Raw genomic sequence first — 19,893 nt, 5'->3', positions numbered from 1 at the left:
TTTTTAGTAACTAAGCAACAGTGCCTTTCATATGTATGTTTTTTTCCCCCCATTCTTTATGTATTTGCTTATTGACTCCTTACCTGGAATTACTCATCCACCGTTTCACCAAACCTCTGTTACTTAAATCTACCCATCCCTTATGGTTCAATTTCTCTCTCATCCATGTCCTTCATGCAGTTGCTGCTGATAGTACTGGAGGTGAAAGATAACTTTTGAATGGGCATTTTTTCAGGCTACTGGAGTTTTAGGGAAAACACTGAAGGCCTTGGCAACCAAATAATATTTCCTTTTGTTGATTGGTTCTGAAGAAGAGCTGAATTCCAGGTGAAAACGTGTTTGAAGTGATTCTTTTTGACTTGAGATGGAGAGATTGGAAGGAGAGTGTGGGTTAATCTGTGTGAGCCTGAAGATAGGTAACCTGATCAGGCTTTTTCTCTGAATGGGAGGGGAAGAAGAGTGATCTAAGATACAGAGGGTATGTGCATGTACAAATTGGAACTCAGTCATGCTTATGTCAGACTAGGAGGATGGACTGGTTATAAGATTAACTATTTTGGTCCATAAAACCAATCACATAAGCAAGCACGGGACGATGTTAAGGCTAAGTGACTTTGAGTAGTACTTCAGGGCACTGGTCAGTCCTTGAGTGTGGGTTAGTGGTGAGATGTGACATCAAAAGTCAATTTCAGGGGCCTCCCCAGTGGCGCAGCGGTTGAGCGCTGGGTTGCGAAGCTGCCCGCAGCCTTTGCAGCGCCTGTTCGATCCTCGGCTGCTCCCTGGCCACTGGAGGAGGGTCCCACATGGTGTGCAGACCTCTCCTGCTGCCCGCTGCTCCCCTCAGCAGTGTACTTTGGTCCTTCTGCCTACTCTGCTCCCTGCTCTGGCTCTGCTGAATTCTCTCACCCTCCCGCGCTTCTGACTGTACCCAGTGCTTGTATAAATAAATACAATAAATGGATAAATCTTTAAAAAAAAAAAGTCAATTTCAGGCGTATTTTTTTTTTTTTTAAGTTTTTAGAATTAGGGGAGATGAGTGTCCTATTTTATTCTGTATTCGGGTGGAAGCGGTCATAGAAACCAGGTAAGTTCTAGAATACAGATTCTGAAATATGTTCACAGGTAGCAAACAGAGCAGTAAAAGGACTAGAGGCCACATACATAGAGGAAGAATGATTGAGGGAGTGTTTGGTTTGGCAGTGAGAGAACTTGGGGTCGGGACAAGGGGCAGGGGAGGTCGCCATGAAGTATTTGTGAAGGAAGATGGTTTGTACCTTGTGGTTGTAGGGAGCAGAACTGAAGCCAGTGGTTGGAAGCCATGGAGGAAGCACATGACTCTGTTTAAGGAATAATCTGTAGTGAAAGCTGTCAAATGAATGAGTGGGAGATAGTAACCTTCCCATTGCTCGAGGTGTGTGGGCACTGGTTGATCAGTCATTTGGTGGCCTTGTTTTAGGGGATTTCAGTTGAATCACTAACAAAACTGCTCACTTTTCCTCATTATAAATTGAAAAGGCAATAAACATCCAGAAGTTTAAATCACTCAAATTTGAGTGTATTATTGTGAAATAACAAGTTCATTTATTTTTCACTGGACCGTGATGCCTTTAGAGAGCTTGAACTAGTGGGTGCTTTTCAGCTTTCCTTAGCATTGAACCGAGCAGAGGGGTGCCCGAGTGAGCAAAGCAGCGCCCTTTAACTGGAAAGCGAGCCTACTTGAGCAGTTTTACATCAGTGGATTGTGTGGGTTGGAATTAAAAACAAAAACACCCTCCAGAGTTACAGCCTTTTCTCATTATTGACACAATTATAAGAACCTGCAAAACACATGGTGCACTGAGAAGGCAGAGGGAGCTTTATGTAAGCTCTCCATAAAGCTGAATTAGGGAAATCTTTAGTGTGTTAAAATTTGGTGTCTGTGTTGGCAGGGCCTGTGAAGCACTTCTCTGGTTCAGCCTGCAAACCACCGCACTAAATGATTGATCTCTGTGGACTCCTTCCAATAATAAAATGTGTTGCTATCTGAGCCTGTACGACATGCTAAGCAGCAGTTCAGGGTTACTGAGTAATAGAACCTAGCCAATTAAAATTATGAGAGAATTTAGGGGAATTATAATTGGCCCCTCTGGAATTTGGCCACAACTTTGGGGATCATAATTACAATGAAGTCAACAATTTGAAATATGTTCTCCCCCCTAGGGAAGATGAGAATCTCCATGTGGTGAACCTCTCAAGTGTCACTGTGGGCCACTTCCAGTCTGAAATTCTCCCTTCTCTTGAAAGAACCTCACTGAGTCCTTTTAATTGAGAAACTGCAACCTCCTTAAGAGAGAAATTCAGAAGAGAATGATTAATTAAAGTAATATTTAGGTGAATATAAGGTCATTGAGACAGACCGAAGCCTTTAGAAGCTGAAAGATCTTCAAGCAATTTGAGCCCCAAATAGTCTAAAACATGCATGTGTTCATGAAATTATAAATTGGAGACATTCAGCTGGGGAAGGGGAGGGACAAGCACAAGGGTCTATGATGATGGTTCACAGGTGTCTTGGTGGTGGTAATTTTGCAGGGACAACACCTGAGAGGAGAAATCAACCATTGTGCAAAAATGAACAACGATGTAAAAATATATAAATAAAAATGAAAAAAATTTGTAAAACCTTTAGAGTGATATGAGATTTTAAGACAGAGAACACACAGTGGATCGAATCTTACTATTAGGGAGCGAAAAAGTTCAGTAAAGAGTAATGCAGTTGCATCCGTTGGCAAATTTCTGCTCAATTCTTCACATTTCAGCCTTCTAGTCTGCGAGTCCAGATAGGTGGCCACCATGGTACTTTCCTTTGCCTGTTGTAGCGTATATTACACTGCTTTGTGGTTGGTTGGTTGCTTCAAACCCCCTAAACTGTGAACTTCACGAAGATGGGCCTGATATTTTGGTCTCTATACTCTCTGGGTTGGATGAATGGTAGGGCCTTAATGAATGCTTGTGGACTGAATAAATAGCCCCTCACCTTCTTTCATTGCCTTCCTTGGCACTTCTCTGAGGTGATGTTGGTGACCTCTTCATGCCATTGTCTTGGTTAATAAGACCTTTGTGTGTAGTTGGTCGAGTTGGGTATCGGATACAGGGAGGCTGCTTGTATTATTCTCTCCCTAAGAAAAACATTAAAAGGAAAACTAACACCCGTGAAAAGTAATTTTCGGGAAATTTGTTCTTCTGTAGGGTGGTAAGTATGTGATAGTTAAGAACTTGTCATAATTTACCAGTTACTTTCTCATGGATGCTTCTGTTTCAACTGGGATTAGTTCGTTTCTCAAACTGGAGTTCCCTCATTGTTTGGGAACTTACCCTCAGGATTCTTGAGTTCTGTGAAAACAGGTTTTAATTGTGTTTATTTTCATTATCTTCCAATATTAACATAAGTATACCTTGGGTCGTATGGGTGGTCACATAGTCACTAAGCCCTGCTGCATCACTTTTGGCTCAGTACCAGATTACACTTGTGTGCTAATGAGAAAAGGACTTGATCGAATGCAGTTTCATGTCCGATGGCTGCAAAAACACATTGGGCAGATGGAGAACTTTCAGCTACTGGAATAGAAGGAAGTGGTGAGAATATGTGTGTTGGCACCATATTCTCATTGTGAATAGAAGTTTAGTTTCAGCAGAATGACTACCTGTCTCATTAGGTTGGTGTCATTAATATGAATATCATTTTCATAGCTTGTATTTAATTTTTAAGTGTTTTAAATATTTGGTTTCTAAGTATCTGGTTTCGTAATTAACACTGGGGATCCTTTTTCTTGTAAAACTTCGCATTTGAGAAATACTCTTTAAATCCATAGGAATCGATCTATTATTTATGAGCCCTCTGTTACAGGCAGGTGAGTGAGAGATCACTTGGACCAGGCAGCTTCAGTCCTTTTCCTCCATTGTGTAGGTGAAGAAAGACCAGAACCAAGGCCAGGTGAAGTCCAGTATTCAGACAGTTAAAGATATACTAGAGCCAGGGTAACTGAGTATGGAAAAGTGTCATGGCTTGTAAAAAGTCAGAAAAAGAAAAGATTATGTAAGAGACCTGAACTCCAGAGCTGGGCTGGCAAAATGGTAGTACTTTTACAAGATTTATTTATTTATACATACAAGCACTGGGGTACAGGCCAGAGGCGTGGGGGTGAGAGGATTCACCAGAGACAGAGTGGGGAACAGAACAGGCAGATTGACTGAAATACACTGCTGAGGGGAGCAGCAGGCAAGTCAGGAAAGGTCTGCCGCACCATGCGGATATCTCCCTGGCCGGGGATCGAACTCGTGCTGCAGTGGATGCAGATAGCTTCATAGGCTTGCGTCTTAACCCCTTGCGCCACCAGGGAGGCCCTCGACTACACTCTTCTCCTGTCCTCTCAGTATAATTTTTAAAAATTTTGAAGACATGCATTCCGATGTCTTCAGATGTTACTTTTTCATGTTTCCCTGATTTCTTACATCAAACTAACATGTTGAGTGTTTATGTAATTGTGAATGTTAAGGATTTTCAGCGTGAGTCAAATGCATCATGATTACATTTTATACAACTTTTTTTTTCTCCTGGAATTGTCCATAAATCATCTTGTTTACTTCACATCTCTAGCTTATTTTCGTGTGCTTCACTAAAGTCTAAGACACATCAGGCTATATATCACGCCCTTTTTTTTTTTTTTTTTCTCAGTCACTTTGGAGGCTTTTTCCTAGAACTGACAAAGCTGTAGGACTGCATTGGCCTGTTGCCATGAATTTTACCTTCACAGGTCAAATCAAGAATTCCCCTTTTTTCTGTGTTAAATCCTTCCACTGTGGATCCCATATCAGTCTTTCTTGGTGTATTCGTTTTTTTTAGGAGAATCTATCCTTAAGTAGTTTCCAGAGAAAAGATGCAGGAGTGGTAAATATTCTAGATCTTTTGTTATCGGTCAACTATTGCCAAAATAACGCAACATAACAGATACTTGACATGTTTGTACACAGTATAAGTGCTTCTTGGCTGTATGTCGAGGTGGTTGGCTAGGGGACTGTGCTGACCTTGGCTGGAAGGTGGTTGATTAAGGTTGATTTAGGGTGGTCTGGATTGGGATAATTAGGGTGACCTAGCTCTGCTTCATGTGTCTCCTCCTTTTCAAGGGTCTAGCCAGTGTGTGTTCTTCACATGGTGATGGCAGTGGCAAGCAGATATGCATAAGTGCTTTTCTTATATTTTAAATATCCCATCTGCAGGGCCTCCCCTGGTGGCGCAGCGGTTGAGCGCTGGGTTGCGAGGCTGCCCGCAGCCTCTGCAGCGCCAGTTCGATCTCCGGCCACTGGCGAGGGTCCCACAAAAAATAAATAAATAAATAAGTAAATAAAAATAAATATCCCATCTATATATTTTAAACCATCCTATTTTGAAATTATAGTTATTTGGTAAGGCCCCCCCCCCGGCACTTCCCCCCCCCAAAAAAAAAATTATTCTGCACAAGTGTGCAAAAACTTAAGATAGTTGACATCCTTTAGCTATCTATTTAGATGCCATGTTCACAGGCAGGTTTTTTTTTTGTTATATTAGGGGAGGTTCTTCCACAGTATCACCCTGGATACTTATTTGATAACAGTTTATCACACTAAACCTTCAGCTTCCTTGCAGACAAGGACCACGTGTATCATAGAATTAACCTAGGCTAGGGCCTGCTTTGACAGTGCACAGTTAAGGTACACTGTGAATGTTTGTCAGCTGAATGAACACAATGATTAAATCTCAGGAATATGAAATATTTTTAGTTTTCTTTTTATTGACTCTTTGTATGTGAAGTACGTTCCTCCAAGAATTAGGCAGAGGAGAGAGGAAAAACATTACCAATTTGCAGAAGAGATAAGCTGGCTCCCCTTTGGGCTACATTCCCTTGTGTAATCAAGACTGAAAAGCATTGATTAGTATTTAATTTTTGTGGCTTTAGGGCTTTCAGAAAAAAGTAATTTTTTTCATCAGTGTATTTGTGATGAAAAAAGTAATGGAGTATGACTCTGGAACATGTAAGCAGCTGGAAACAAGTGTGTTCTGACTGGTGTATAGGAAGGTTTGTTTAGTCCTGAGTTAGATGACAGTATTTTATTATTTCAGATAAGTATTTGTAGAATGGGTTTTTAAACACTTCAGTAATGAGTTGCAATACAGTTGTGTGATAGGAATTGCTTTCAGCAAAATTAAACAGTATACAGTTTTGAGTGTGGATTATTAACATTATTTAAATTAACATTTTTAAAACTAACAAGTTATATAGAAGTCTTCTACAAGTGACCCTGACTAAATTCTTCAATCTATGATGTTTAGTTCTGTTTAGCCCTTTCATAATTTGCAAAGAGGTTGATATTTTTTGTGACCCATTGCTTAACACAGATTGGTTTTGATAATTAGGGCAGGAACTAGTGATAGAGCTATATATTTGGTCCTGGGCTTAGAACAGCCTCAGGTATGTGATCTAAATATTATATTTCCTAATGACAAATTTTGGATCTTTCTGTTGGTTTTTTTTTGATGTTTCAGTAATAAATATAATATATAATAATAAATTAATAAATATATTTATTACTAAATAATAAATATACACACTATATTATAAATATACACACTATATTATGTAATAAATGTAATATGTATACAAACTATATATACAGTAATAAATATACATACTATATTATACAGTGATGGAATTTTAGATCTTAAAAGGGACACCTTAGTGTCTAGCCTTTTCATTTTATAAGTCATTTAGATTGTAAATTCTACTGGCAGTAGTAGTTGCTCAGTAAATACTTGTTATGGGTGAACATTGAAGGCCAGAGAGGTTAAAACATTCGTGGCCATACAATCAGTATGGTTAAATCAATCAGTTTAATAAAACTGAAGAGAAAGATGACTCTAAAAAGTGTTACATATTAATAGAATCAGAGTAACACTAATATAAACAACAATTATTGTAGCGCTCAGTAGCCAGTAAGACCATCCAAATCTCTTATGCTATGGCAATAGCTCCAAATTTCTATGTTCACAAGGATTTTGCAGAAAAAAATTTTGATATGATTAGTAATTTTAAAGAAATATGTGCACAAGGCTTAGGAAGTATTCTCTCTAGACCAAGATAATTCTTTAACAATCCAAACCTAGCATGTAACTTAAATATAATTGTGATAATCTTTTCTTGAATTCTTGTCTCTGTTAATGCCAGAAAAATGACTGAACTTTGTTAATGTATTCTAAAACATGAAAAGGAAACACAAAAGGGAAAATCTTTTTTTTTTTTCTCTTTTTTCTTTCTGCAGCAACTGGACAAAATTCCTGCTTTGTGTAAGAAAACTTGGCAGACCTTGAGAATTCTAAATTGCTCTAGATTGTTTTGTCTGTTTTTTTTTAAAGAATTTGAATAGGGATTTTTTTTCTTTCTGAGACAAGTGTTTTTCCTTCCCATCCTCTCACTTAACTCAATTAGAAATCCTACTCTGTATCTTTATATTTTGTGTGATACAGCCAAACTACAAAAAGCTTCTTTGTCTATCACGTTCTTCAACATCGGAGCTGAATATAGGAAATCTGTTCTTCCTTGTGTCTAAGTGAATGGCCCTGAATAAGCCAGAAGACCTGTCTCATTCTTGACTGACAGGTTGCCCTGCACTTCAGATTCTCATTTAGGTTCTTAAGTCTGCTCTTAGCCATGTTTTTTTTCTAGCCTTTAACTCCATCAGCATCATGACCAAGAACTTGACAAGTACCCAGAAGCTCCTAATGGTTAGGTAAGCATTTTTGACTTAATCTACAATAGAACTTGTATTTGATTTGGTTCTTAAATTACCATCAGGTTGATGGTAATTTTTAAATTACAGTAGAATCTGTTCACAGCTTAACAAGGTACAGTAGGAAAAGCAGAATTGGACTTTCCTAGGGCCTCCCCTGGTGGCGCAGTGGTTGACCACTGGGCTGCGAAGATGCCCACAGCCTCTGCAGCGCTGGTTCGATCCCTGGTCACCGGCGAGGGTCCCACATGGAGCGCAGACCTCTCCTGCCGCATCCGCTGCTCCCCTCAGCAGTGTACTTCGTCGGTCTGCCTGTTGTGTTCCCCACTCTGGTGAATTCTCTCACCCTCTTGTGCTTCTGACTGTACCCAGTGCTTGTATAAATAAATAATCTTTTAAAAAAAAAATTGGACTTTCCTAGTTCTCTAAAGAGCATGTGAACATTCTTCCCAAGTGAGAAGAAATCTCACATGATTGATGATGGTTGGCATGTTGAGAGTTGGGTGTGGTAACCTTCAGCTTGGAGACTGACAGTTTTTTATACCTATGGTGCCCTCTGCCTAAACTATGCCTTGCCCTTGGACTTGGCTCTGTGCTTGCTCTGATTAACCTGTAGTGTTCCATGCCTATTTTGGTTTATAGGGCACAAACTGGCCCTAATAGTCACCTGTCCTATTTTCTTAGAGAAATTATCATCCATATCTTGCCAGTGTAATCTCAAGATTACAAAGATTATGCATTTGATTTTTTTTTAAATGATATTCTTTTTTTTTTAATGTTATTTTTTTTATAGAGGCATGTTTTATTATTTATCTATCTATCTATTTATTTATTTGTTCGTTTGTTTTGTTTATACTCTTTTTTTTTTAAAGATTTATTTATTTATACAAGCACTGGGTACAGTCAGAAGCGTGGGAGGGTGAGAGAATTCACCAGAGCCAGAGCGGGGAGCAGAGCAGGCAGAAGGACCGAAGTACACTGCTGAGGGGAGCAGCAGGCGGCAGGAGAGGTCTGCGCGCCATGTGGGACCCTCCTGTGGTGGCCAGGGAGCAGCCAGGGATCGAACCAGCGTTGCAGAGGCTGCGGCCAACTTCGCAACCCTGCACTCAACCGCTGCGCCACCGGGGAGGCCCATGCATTTGATTTTTTAAGTGTGGGTAGTGATGGAGCATTTTTGAGACATCTAGCTGAAACTAGAACCAATGTGAAAGTGCAAGGAAGTCCATTTCAGCTTAAGATAAGTAGAGCTGTTTGAAAACATTGTGTATTGCCCTCAGATGTTTAGTTCTTTACTCAGTGGCATTCAACAGAAACTGGATAAGTAATTGTAGCGATACCGTGTGGGTATGGTAGATAGTGAATTGACATGAGATTTTGATTCAAGTGTAAATGTCCAGTAGTTAAAAAATCCTTACGGCTTTTTTTGTCCCTTATTTCCTATATTACTATTGTGTTTTGTGTCTGGTTGATTTTTTTGGTAATGAATTGTTTAAATTACTTTCTCATTGTGTTTGGTATATATTTTATACTTACTTTCTTTGTGGCTACCATGGGGATTACAGTTAACACCCTAAACTTTAAACACTTAAGGTTATACCAACCTAAGTTCAAGATGCTAAAATAGCTCCTTTACAGGTCTGTCCCTACCCCTTTTGGTTGTTGCTATCACAAAATTACATCTTTATTGATCTTTTTGTCCCAAAACCAAACTAACAACTTTTCTAAAATACATCAGTCTCTTAAGTGCATTAGCTTTCTTAATTTTATAGAAAACAAGATTTAGAGTTACAAGCCAAAGTTATGGTATTACTAGTTTTTATAATAATTGTTCTTTTCCTTTAAGTGTCTCTAAAATTATAGAAAACAAAGTACAGGGACAAACAATTATTTCAATAACACTACCTTTTATAATTGCCTCTATATTTACCATTATTGAGATAATTGTTTATCCTTATGACTTTGAGTTACTATCAGGTGCTTTTCACCTTGCCCAGAGTCCCTTGAGCTTCTCTTGCTGGACAGGTGTGGTGATCATGAACTTCGTCCGCTTTCATTTATTTGGGAATGTCTTAATTTCTCCCTTACTCTTGAAGGACAGTTTGGTCAGGTAGAGGATTCTTAGCTGATCGTTTTTTCCTTTGATCACATTGAATGTATCTGTCCACTGCCTTCTGACTCTAGAGTTTGTGGAGGAAACTATAGGTTATCTTACTGAAGATACCTTGTATGTGAGGATTCGCTTTTCACTTATCTTGCTTTCAGGATTTACTTTTTGTCTTTTGAATGTTAGGTTTTTAATGTGTCTCAGTGTGAGTCTCTTTGAATTCATATTACTTGGTTTTGTTGAGCTTCATGGATGTTTATATTCATGGCTCTATACTTTCTGTTGTTCTATCTTCAGATTTACTGGCCTACCTTCTGCATTTGAATCCCTCTAGTGATTTTTAAATTTCAGTTATTATACTTTTCCAGATTTTCTTCTTGGTTCTTTATATGATTTCTTTTGATGGTTCAAATTTGTTCATACATTGTTTTCTTGACCTTCACATTCTCTTTAGCTCTTTGAGTATCTCTAAGACAGAAGTTTTAAAGTCTTTGTCTAGTGTATCTGCCATTAGGTTTCCTTTAGGGACAGTTTTCATATTTATTCTTTGCCTTTGAATGGTCCGTACTTTACTGTTAATTTGCATGCCTTGTGATCATTTTTTTTTTTTTTTTTTGACTATTGAACATTTGAACCTAGTAATATGGCATCTTTGGAAATCAGATTGTTCTCCTTCCTCAGGGCTTGCTTTTTTTGTTATTATTATTTATTATTTACTGTTTTCATCTTCATTGTTAGTTGCTATAGGCTGTTTTGGTGCCGAAGATCTTAGCATTTTCTGAGACCTTCTCTGAGACTTCCCCTGGGTATGCACAATCACTTTCTAATTTTTTTCCCACATTTTCATTTATTGTCTGTTTTGTTCTTTTTATGTCTGACTCCTGAAAAAGGATAAAGTGGGAAAATTCAGGGGAAAGTAAAGGATTTTAGCCTCTTAAATTCCTTGGAAGTCGCTGCAGCCAGAAGGGGAGGAGTTTACAACAGTAGCGGGAGGTACAACAACAGATGCTTCTGTGTCTTCCTGTCACTCACCCTTAGGCACTTCCTGTTCACATGGATACCTTGGACTTCTTTGTATGGTGACTGGTTTGCAAGAGGGTGAAAGATGTCACACTCCTTAGGGTTAGGCCCAAACTGGCATAGCAGTCACTTCTGCAAATTCTGTTGATCAAAACAAATATTTAGGTCAGCTCAGGTTCAGGTAGAGAGGAAATAGAGTCTGCCTCTTCATGGGGGAGCAGTCATACCCTTATAGGGGTAGGAAGAATTGTTGATAGCTGTATTTGCAGATAATCTTTGCAAATAATATACAGCAGGTATCTCCACAGTCATTTTTATCGACACACTCAGAACAAGTGTCTTATAGTGGAGTTCAAATTGAATGAGATGTTGTCCAGTGTCTTCCACATCTCCCCTATTAGAATGTGTGCTCCCTGAGGGGCAGGGGCTTTATCTGTTTAGTTCATTGCTTTATTCCCATGCCCAAGAACAATGCTTAGCTTGTGACAGAGATTTAGTAAACATTGAAGGAAGGGCTGTTGAAATGGTGAGAGTAATAGCAGAAGGATTGGTATAGAACAGGTTAATCAGAGAAGGCTTCAGAAAAAACATGAATCTGAAACAATAGCTTGAAAATTATAAATATGAGTATTGTCTCAAAGGTAGGTAGGCATTTATTCTACTATTCAATTAATACTGAGTGCCTGCTGATGGCCAGATTCTGGAGAGTCAAAGATAAGAGACCTTACCTGAGGAAAAGGACCTAAACATTTCAGTGTATGAGAGAAAAGTGAGTGAGAGAAGATACTTCTTGGGATGATAGGGGACAACTCATTGTTAGCATACAGATGGGATTGTGTAAAGAAAGTATGACCAAAAGGGGGTAAAAACGTGAACTAAAGAAAGCACTAGAAAAAGGGGTGTGTGTGTGTGTATAAATTAATGAGAAAGTTAGAGTCTTAAAAGTAAGGTGCAGGATCTATTGCTGGATAAATGATAGGTAGCTCCTTCTATAAGTCCTTAAACATGAATAATATTGTGAAAGTAAATTTCAGAGTTTCTAGCTACTTGGAGCAAATTTTTTTATATCAATAACAAGAAGAGTCAATAGAAGGATGTTTATTTTTAGGATTCATGAGTTTATAAATGGTGACTATATCTTTAGAAGTTTACAAAGATTATTGCCATGTACATCTTACGGGATGAAAAGCAAAGCACAAGTATTACTATATAGTAGCACTTTTCTCCCTCCTACCCAGGAAAGTTATATCAGCCTAGATTATGGAGAATGAATCAGAAGAGGGAGGTTTTTACTCTATAAGGAGACTTGGAGTGAGAGGATGAGCCATATTATTTGGGGCAGAATTGGAGGAAGAAATTTGTGACTATGTCCTCAGACATGGGACTTCATGGCCTGGCAATAAATAAGAACACTTGTAGATACTGGTGCCCTGAGTTGTCCTGTTCTCATAAGTAGGCTCTGTATGAAGCTGCTGGTTTTTTTTATTTTTGTTTAATCTTTTGTTTTGTTGGGACAGGGTATTGACAGCCTTGCTATATCACTGTGCCAAACTAGCATTAAAATGGCCCAGTATGTTATAGAAATTAGCTTCTTTGGCTTGTACATTGTCATGCTTTACAATTGCACAACATGTGTGGGGCAGTTATTATTTTCCTTAAAATCAGAGGACGCCAAAGCCCACTGGCTTCTCCATAAGCCCTTAACTGAAGGCCTGAGCTATGGCAGTAAATGGTAAACAGTTTTGGAGACCAGTTGTGAAGAAACTGTGTATACTGGATTATTTGATTTAGAAAAATGAAAAGGGGCCCATATACTTAGTATAAGCAGTGGTTTCAACCCTTTTGCACTGAAATCTATGAATGTTCTCAGGTCTAAGTGAAAGTGACACATAATCTGTGGAAGTGCTTTCTTTTGATCATGAAGGAATCCTCTGGGGGCAGTTCTCTAAGAAGTTTGTTTATATAGACTTCTGAAATTTTGAAATTTAAAAATATAGCTGGACCATTACCCAAGAAGAATGCACATATGCATACACAGACAGTTTGGCATGTAGTTTTAGGCATACAACTTCAGGGGCTATCTAGGTTCTGCAGCCTACCCAAAGCTCCAGTGAATTCAGCTTTTACTTGCTAGCTTCACCAAAGTTGCTTAAATGAGTTGAAATTCTCTTCTTTCTTAAAATTTTCCATTTTGGGGTTCAGGGGCAGTTGTCATAACTATACCTAAAAATAGCATACCTAAGAAACCCAAGTAATCACTCCATCCATAATTAGAGACAAGATTCTTGAGTCCAGTTTTGAAACTGTTATAGTGCTTTGACCCATAGGATTGTTCTCAAGGAAATGAGATTTCAGTGACTTAAAAGGTCAACTTATTCTTCCCTCTCAGATGCACCAGGAGTCTCCTGTGAATGGCTTCTTTCAATGGAGATGATTTGATTCCTAAAAATTTAAGCATACTAGGGGTTCTGGGAAGATTTGGAATAAGCGATACCCTATAGTAACCCTGGTTGTCAGTTAAATCAGGTACAGTTCATTTTGTTGTTGTTCTCTTGATTTTTTAAAACACTGGACAGGTCCAATTTTAATTTTGAATATTAAGTTCCATTAGGTAGAGAGTAGTAAGTTTAATTGTCCATTCTACTGGTGACTTCTGCCTATGTAGATAAGCAGACTACCGTTGCTAAAGCCCTGGCAAAATGTCAGGATGAGCACAGGAACCTTGCATTATCTTTTCGGCCATCTTGAACTGTTCCTGAACAAAATGATTCTGTGAGTCACTTTTTTCCCCCCGAAAAATGTAGCTGTATTTTTCTTTTCTTTTTTCAAGGCTATTCTTTATATGTTAGGGGAAAAAACACTGCTTTTTATGAGTTATCAATTTAAGTACACTAATATTGAAATGCTTAAAGAGACCTTGTTTTTTTTAAGATTTATTTTTATTTATGCATATAAGAACTGGTGTGTAAGCCAGAAGTGCAGGGGCTGAGCGGATTCACTAGAGACAGTGGGAAGCAGAACAGGCAGATCCACTGAAATACACTGCTGAAGGGAGTAATGGGCAAGGCAGGAGAGGTCGAGCTCCCTGGCCAGGGATTGAACTCATGCTGTAATGGCTGGCGATAGCTTGATCGTGCTGAGACTTTAATCCCTGTGCCATCGGGGACGCCACCTTGGGTGGTGGTGGTGGTGGTTGTTGTTTTAACATCATCTTCGCTCATTAAACTGTAAGGCTCCTTGTTCATTTCAGGTAATAGTGATTGTATAGACAGTATCATTTAATAAGTTTTAACAGTTCCTTTCATGTCCATTAAGCTTTCGAGTAGACATGGCACAAGGCCTATTAAGAGGGTAAGGATAGAACAAGCCAAATTCCTAATCTAGAACATTCCTTACTGATCCTTTATATGGATTTTGTAAGGGGCTGGGGATGCTCTTTAGTTAAGCTTGATACTTTTTTTTTATGCCTTTCCCCCTTTTTGATTTGTGAGGTATGAAGGGAGCATGTTTATCCCTTCCTTAATTAGCAGAACCTTGTGTGGTTGAGGGGGCATAACTTTAAAGATCTTCACAAAACTTTACCTTCTTTTTTTTTGTTCTGTCCCCTGATCTAAATGGAGAACTTTCATTGTAATTGGAGAATAAGATGAAATACCTCTCTTCAAGATTAAGACCCGAATTTTAAAATTTTCATTGTATAAGCAAAGTGAGGATTTGAACCTGTTAAATAGTCCAGTAACTGTTACTCTTTGAGGATCGTTCCAACAAACACAGGTTAGGATGTTTTTATAGGTAGGACCAGTGAGTCATTGACAAACACAATTATTTTTTACAAGGTGACTTCTGGTTCTAAGTTGTTTTGATCTAAAGATAAATTGATGTTATTCTAAGTGCAGAAAAAGGCAACTCTAGGGTTTAACATCTCCCACACTAAAGAATGCGCTGTAGAGAGGCAGAGTCCGGGTACCCATTGTTGTACCCACTGTTAAATCATCTTTACAGACTCCTTGGTCATTTTGATGCAGGATGAAAAGATTGGCTTTCCTCTAAGGCATCAGAATTTTCACATCTGTTTCAGACTTCAAGTTAATGCTGATGGCTTTGCTTTCTTGTGTGTGAGGTATTGTCTTCCTGGAATATATTTATGGTGTGTTCACAGGTTCTAGGAAATTTTTAATTTGGGGGAGAGTCTGTTTTATTTTTCTTCCTCATGAAATCCTTTGTAACTCAATATGGATGGAAAAATTAATGGAAGAAAATAAGACACTGATTAAAATGAGCATTTTTATTTCTTTTGGATCACTTGTTTCCTTTTTAAATTGTGGTACATTGTTTCAAGATTTGAACTGTGCCATCTAATTTTCTCCATTACAGTGGCCTCCCTACTTTTTTTTTTGACTTATTTAACTCATCGAATTTCTATTATTTCTTAAATTCCGTTAGGAATAATAAAGCCAAAATAATTTGGAATATTTGAGGGAAGGCCAGTCTAAATTAGTTAAGATCTTACTTAAGTAGCAGTATTTTTCAAGGAATGTTTTTATTTGCATATATACATTGAAAAACTTGAACCACAATATGTTACCTAGTATGCTCCTTAAGGAATTTGCAATTACCAGAGCCTGAGTTTTGCATGTAAATGGATATTTATAAGTGCTTGAGGCTACTTTGAAAGAGTTCTTAATAGTTTAACCAGTAACCCTTAAAGTCTTGGTTTATGATTTTGTTCAGTAAACCTTTTCCCCCCTCATAGATAGGGTAAAGGTACAGTTAGCTCAGCTATATGAATTATTGCATATTAAAAGTAGAATAGAGCTAATTTATTTTGTTAGAGAAAATCTGCAACTTTCTGTCCATACACATGTGCATCTACATGACTGTATACACATTGATAAACATGCATATGTATTATAACCCCAGAGCATAGCATGTACTTGTGGTTAATAGGATATTGTGAAAAGTAACATAACTGGAGACATTTTAAATTAGGATTTTAGCAGTCACTGTAGAAACTTCTTTTCAAACTGGGTCAATCACTAACTATTCCAAGAAGACAACAAGAATGAGAATATACTGTTTGACAGGACTAATAGGGTGAACTTTACCTGCCTGCTGTTCACTTTTGACCCCTCCACCTAAGCATTATACCTTGTAACCACCTCATTTGACCATCACTTCATCTTCTGTTACCTCATCATTCTTCTTCCCTCACTAAAATAAAAAAATCCCAACTTTTGTCCCTCCTCAAAATATTTTGTAGGTTTCCTCCTGAACCTGTGTATCCCAAATTGCCATTCTCTATTTCCGAGTAAATGCATTTTAGCTTGCAAACTCACTTTGCTATTCTTTTATTAAAGGTGAACAGTATAAACTAGACTAAGCTTTCTGAGGGCAAGAACCACATATGTTAGCATTCTTCTTGTTCCAAAGTAAACATATTTGCCAAGACTTTGCTGGAATGAGTGGTGGAAGGGGGCAGGTAGAACTATGTACTCTACCTTCTTGTGAGTGGCAGCGTGAGTCCTTGCCTGTCCCTGTATTTCAGGCCTGCTTTATCATTACCATATCATTAAAAGCAAAAGAAGTGATATGTCTAGATATAGATCTTTCATGATTTGCTGTCCTAGCCCCAAGTAGATCATTTTAGTTTAAAAGATGCATGTTCTTTCCAAATATTACTTTGATAGTTTTCATCCTTGTTTTCTCCCTTTTCTCTTTCTGGAACTCTTAATAAGCTATGGAAACTCTGATACAATTACTGGTTGTATTGTAACAAACTACCCCACTGTTAGTGGTTTAAAAACATCCATTTCATCACACCCATAGTTTCTGTGGATTTCAGTAAGGCGTAGCATGGATGATTTGCATGGGATGTGAAGACTAAGAATTGAATTGAGAAGACTTGAAGGTGGTGACTCAGTCTGGAGACTTCATTCATGTGTCTGGTGACCTGGCTAGGACCATTTGAAGCATGAACTCAGGGCCTCCCTGGTGGTACAAGGGGTTAAGCACTGCACTATGAACAATCCACAGCCTCTACAGCACGAGTCCTATCCCCGGCCAGCCAGGGAGATACCCACATGGCGAGGCAGACCTCTCCTGTCTCGCCCACTGCTCCCCTCAGCAGTGTATTTCCGTCAGTCTGCCTGTTCTGTTCCCCACTCTATCTCTGGTGGATCCTCTCACCCCCCCATCCCTGGCCTGTACCCCAGCTCTTGTATTCATAAATAAATCAATCTTAAAAAAAAATGAAGCATGGACCTCCCTGGTGGCGCAGCAGTTGAGTGCTGGGTTGTGAAGCTGCCCACAGCCTCTGCAGCGCTGGTTCGATCCCCGGCTGCTCCCCGGCCACTGGAGGAGGGTCCCACATGGTGCACAGACCTCTCATGCCGCCTGCTGCTCCCCTCAGCAGTGTACTTCGGTCCTTCTGCCTGCTCTGCTCCCCGCTCTGGCTCTGGTGAATTCTCTCACCCTCCCGCGCTTCTGACTGTACCCAGTGCTTGTATAAATAAAAATAAATAAATAAATAAATCTTTAAAAAAAAAAAAAAAAAGAAGCATGAACTCAGCTAATACTGTTGAAAAGGAATTTACACATCGGATCTAACAGTGTAACAGTGGCTGGATTCTGAGAGGGGTATGGGCAGCGAGTTTTTTTTTTTTTTTAAAGATTTGTTTATTTATTTATACAAGCACTGGGTACAGTTAGACGCGCTGGAGGGTGAGAGAATTCACCAGAGCCAGAGGGGAGAGCAGAGCAGGCAGAGTGACGAAGTACACTGCTGAGGGGAGCAGCGGGCAGCAGGAGAGGTCTGCACGCCATGTGGGACCCTCCTCCAGTGGCCGGGGAGCAGCCGGGGATCGAACCAGCGCTGCAGAGGCTGTGGGCAGCGTCACAACCCAGCGCTCAACTGCTGCACCACTGGGGAGACCCTGGACAGCGAGTCTTTAGAGATGGAATATCCGGAGATCAAGCATCCTAAGAGCAAGATGGGTTCTTCTGACCCAGTCTCATTTCTGCTTCATTCTCTTGATTACTGGTAACTCAGCAGGATGAGCACAGATCCAGTGGGAAGGGAATCAGACTCCACTACAAAAGATAGAAAGCTACAGGAAGCTGGACTTCTATGTCAAATATAACACTTTGTCCCCATATTGAAACATTTAAACTTTGAAGGTACCTTTAAGTGATTCCTTGTTCTGAGTAATATATTCTAGTTCTAGAACCCACTCATGAAAACAACAGGAAGTAAAGTAAGCATAGAAGGATCAAATGATCATTTAGGATAAGCAGTAAATAGATATGAATGCTCAGTAAAGGGAAGGGATATTAAACTGCAGCTGACTAGTAGTTGGTAAGGAGGATTATGGGGGAAGTGGGTGGGGGTGTCTTGAGTAGCAGTAAATTCACAGGTCAAAGCAAGCAGAGTATGCTTTCAGACCTTGTTAGCAACCAACAGTTTTTGGTTTGGAGATCTGATCATTAAGAGTAAGGAACATTCCCTCAGTAGCCCATTATTACCAAAATTAATCCAACTTCCTTAATCCAACAGCGGTCCAGTAGAAAGAGGTGACTGGATTTCAGGTTATGTTAGAAATGTTTGTTCTTCTAAGCCTAATATTTCTGGAGAAACAAAGATGAATAGAAGTCTCATCATCTGAGTGGAAAAACTTCACCCAGATAACTAGTCAACTGAGCATTTGGAAATGTAGATTATTAGGTAACTAATTGTCTTCTTCAAATTAAGGAGAATGAATGTGTTCTTGAAAGTGAATATATTTCATTTATCTCATCATATAAAATTAGTTGGTATGTTTATATCCCCAAATAGAAGACAAAGGCTATTTTACGATGAGTGTGAGCTACTGTTTGAAAAAAACATATGCACTCTGAAATAGAAATGTAAAGATACTTGGCACATGATAATTATCATGGTGCACACGGGGCATCCCTCAGTTGTGTTGATTTCTGGCCATGACTAAAGAAAACTTGTGTGCCAGACAGTTAAAGTGCCATTGCTTTTTCCCATAGTAAATACTGAAAATATTTTGTCATCACATTTAATGCTTAGATACCTAGGAGAGCAAAACAAGTTTATTGCGTACAAATTATTGTTGGATCCATATTATATTTTAAATATCATATTTTAGCAACTTTTTTTTTTTAAATATTAAATTTTATTTTATATTCCCCCATACAATTGCAAACGCCCCATTCTGACCCCAATCCTTCCCCTCCCGCCCCCCACCCCCAAAAAGTGTCTCTGGTTCATAGTTTTTTTGTTGATTTTGATTTTCACTTTCTTATATTCATTTTCCTGGTCCCTTATTTAAGTTTTCTAGATTCCTGCTATGAGTGAGACCATCCGGTATTTTTCTTTTTCTTTTTGGCTTATTTCGCTGAGCATGATCCCTTCCAGTGCCATCCATGTTGCTGCAAATTGCATGTGTTTATCTTTTTTGAATGCTGAGTAATATTCCATGGTATATATGTACCACATCTTCTTGATCCAGTCATCTATTTTTGGGCATTTGGGTTGTTTCCAAAGCTTAGCTATTGTAAACAGTGCTGCTATAAACATAGGGTGCAGGTGTTCTTTGGAATTGATGTTTCTGTGTCCTTTGGGTAAATACCTAGGAGTGGAATTGCTGGATCATATGGAAGCTCTATGTTTAGTAGGTCCAGAAATCTCCACACAGCTCTCCATAGTGGTTGGACCAGTTTGCACTCCCACCAACAGTGCAGGAGAGTTCCTTTTTCTCCACATCCTCGCCAACATTTGTTGTTGCTAGTTTTTAATATGTGCCATTCTCACTGGTGTGAGATGGTATCTCATGGTAGTTTTGATTTGCATTTCCCTGATTACAAGTGATGTTGAACATTTTTTCATATGTCTGTTGGCCATTTGCATTTCCTCTTCAGAGAAGTTTCTTTTAGCTCTTCTGCCCATTTTTTGACTGGATTATTTTCTT

The 19,893-nt window shown here is 38.9% G+C and overlaps 1 protein-coding gene and 1 long non-coding RNA gene across 8 annotated transcripts in view; one reads left to right on the top strand and one right to left on the bottom strand.

Annotated features, from left to right (window-relative positions):
- Positions 1 to 19,893, top strand: part of CNNM2 (cyclin and CBS domain divalent metal cation transport mediator 2) — a 145,111-nt gene that overhangs the window by 34,825 nt on the left and 90,393 nt on the right. The window lies entirely within an intron of this gene.
- The window catches only part of LOC119233393 (uncharacterized), a 76,013-nt gene that overhangs the window by 6,117 nt on the left and 50,003 nt on the right, over positions 1 to 19,893 (bottom strand). Inside the window, exon 3 of the long non-coding RNA XR_005122386.2 lies at positions 10,934 to 11,062. This is a non-coding gene — a long non-coding RNA (uncharacterized LOC119233393). The remainder of the gene's footprint in view (positions 1 to 10,933; positions 11,063 to 19,893) is intronic.

This window comes from Talpa occidentalis, unplaced genomic scaffold (assembly GCF_014898055.3).
Source record: "Talpa occidentalis isolate TD23 unplaced genomic scaffold, MPIMG_talOcc4v2.1 talOcc4.8, whole genome shotgun sequence".
Lineage (NCBI taxonomy): Eukaryota > Metazoa > Chordata > Mammalia > Eulipotyphla > Talpidae > Talpa > Talpa occidentalis.
Note: the sequence above shows the minus strand (reverse complement) of the source record. Positions and strands in the feature narration are given on the sequence as shown.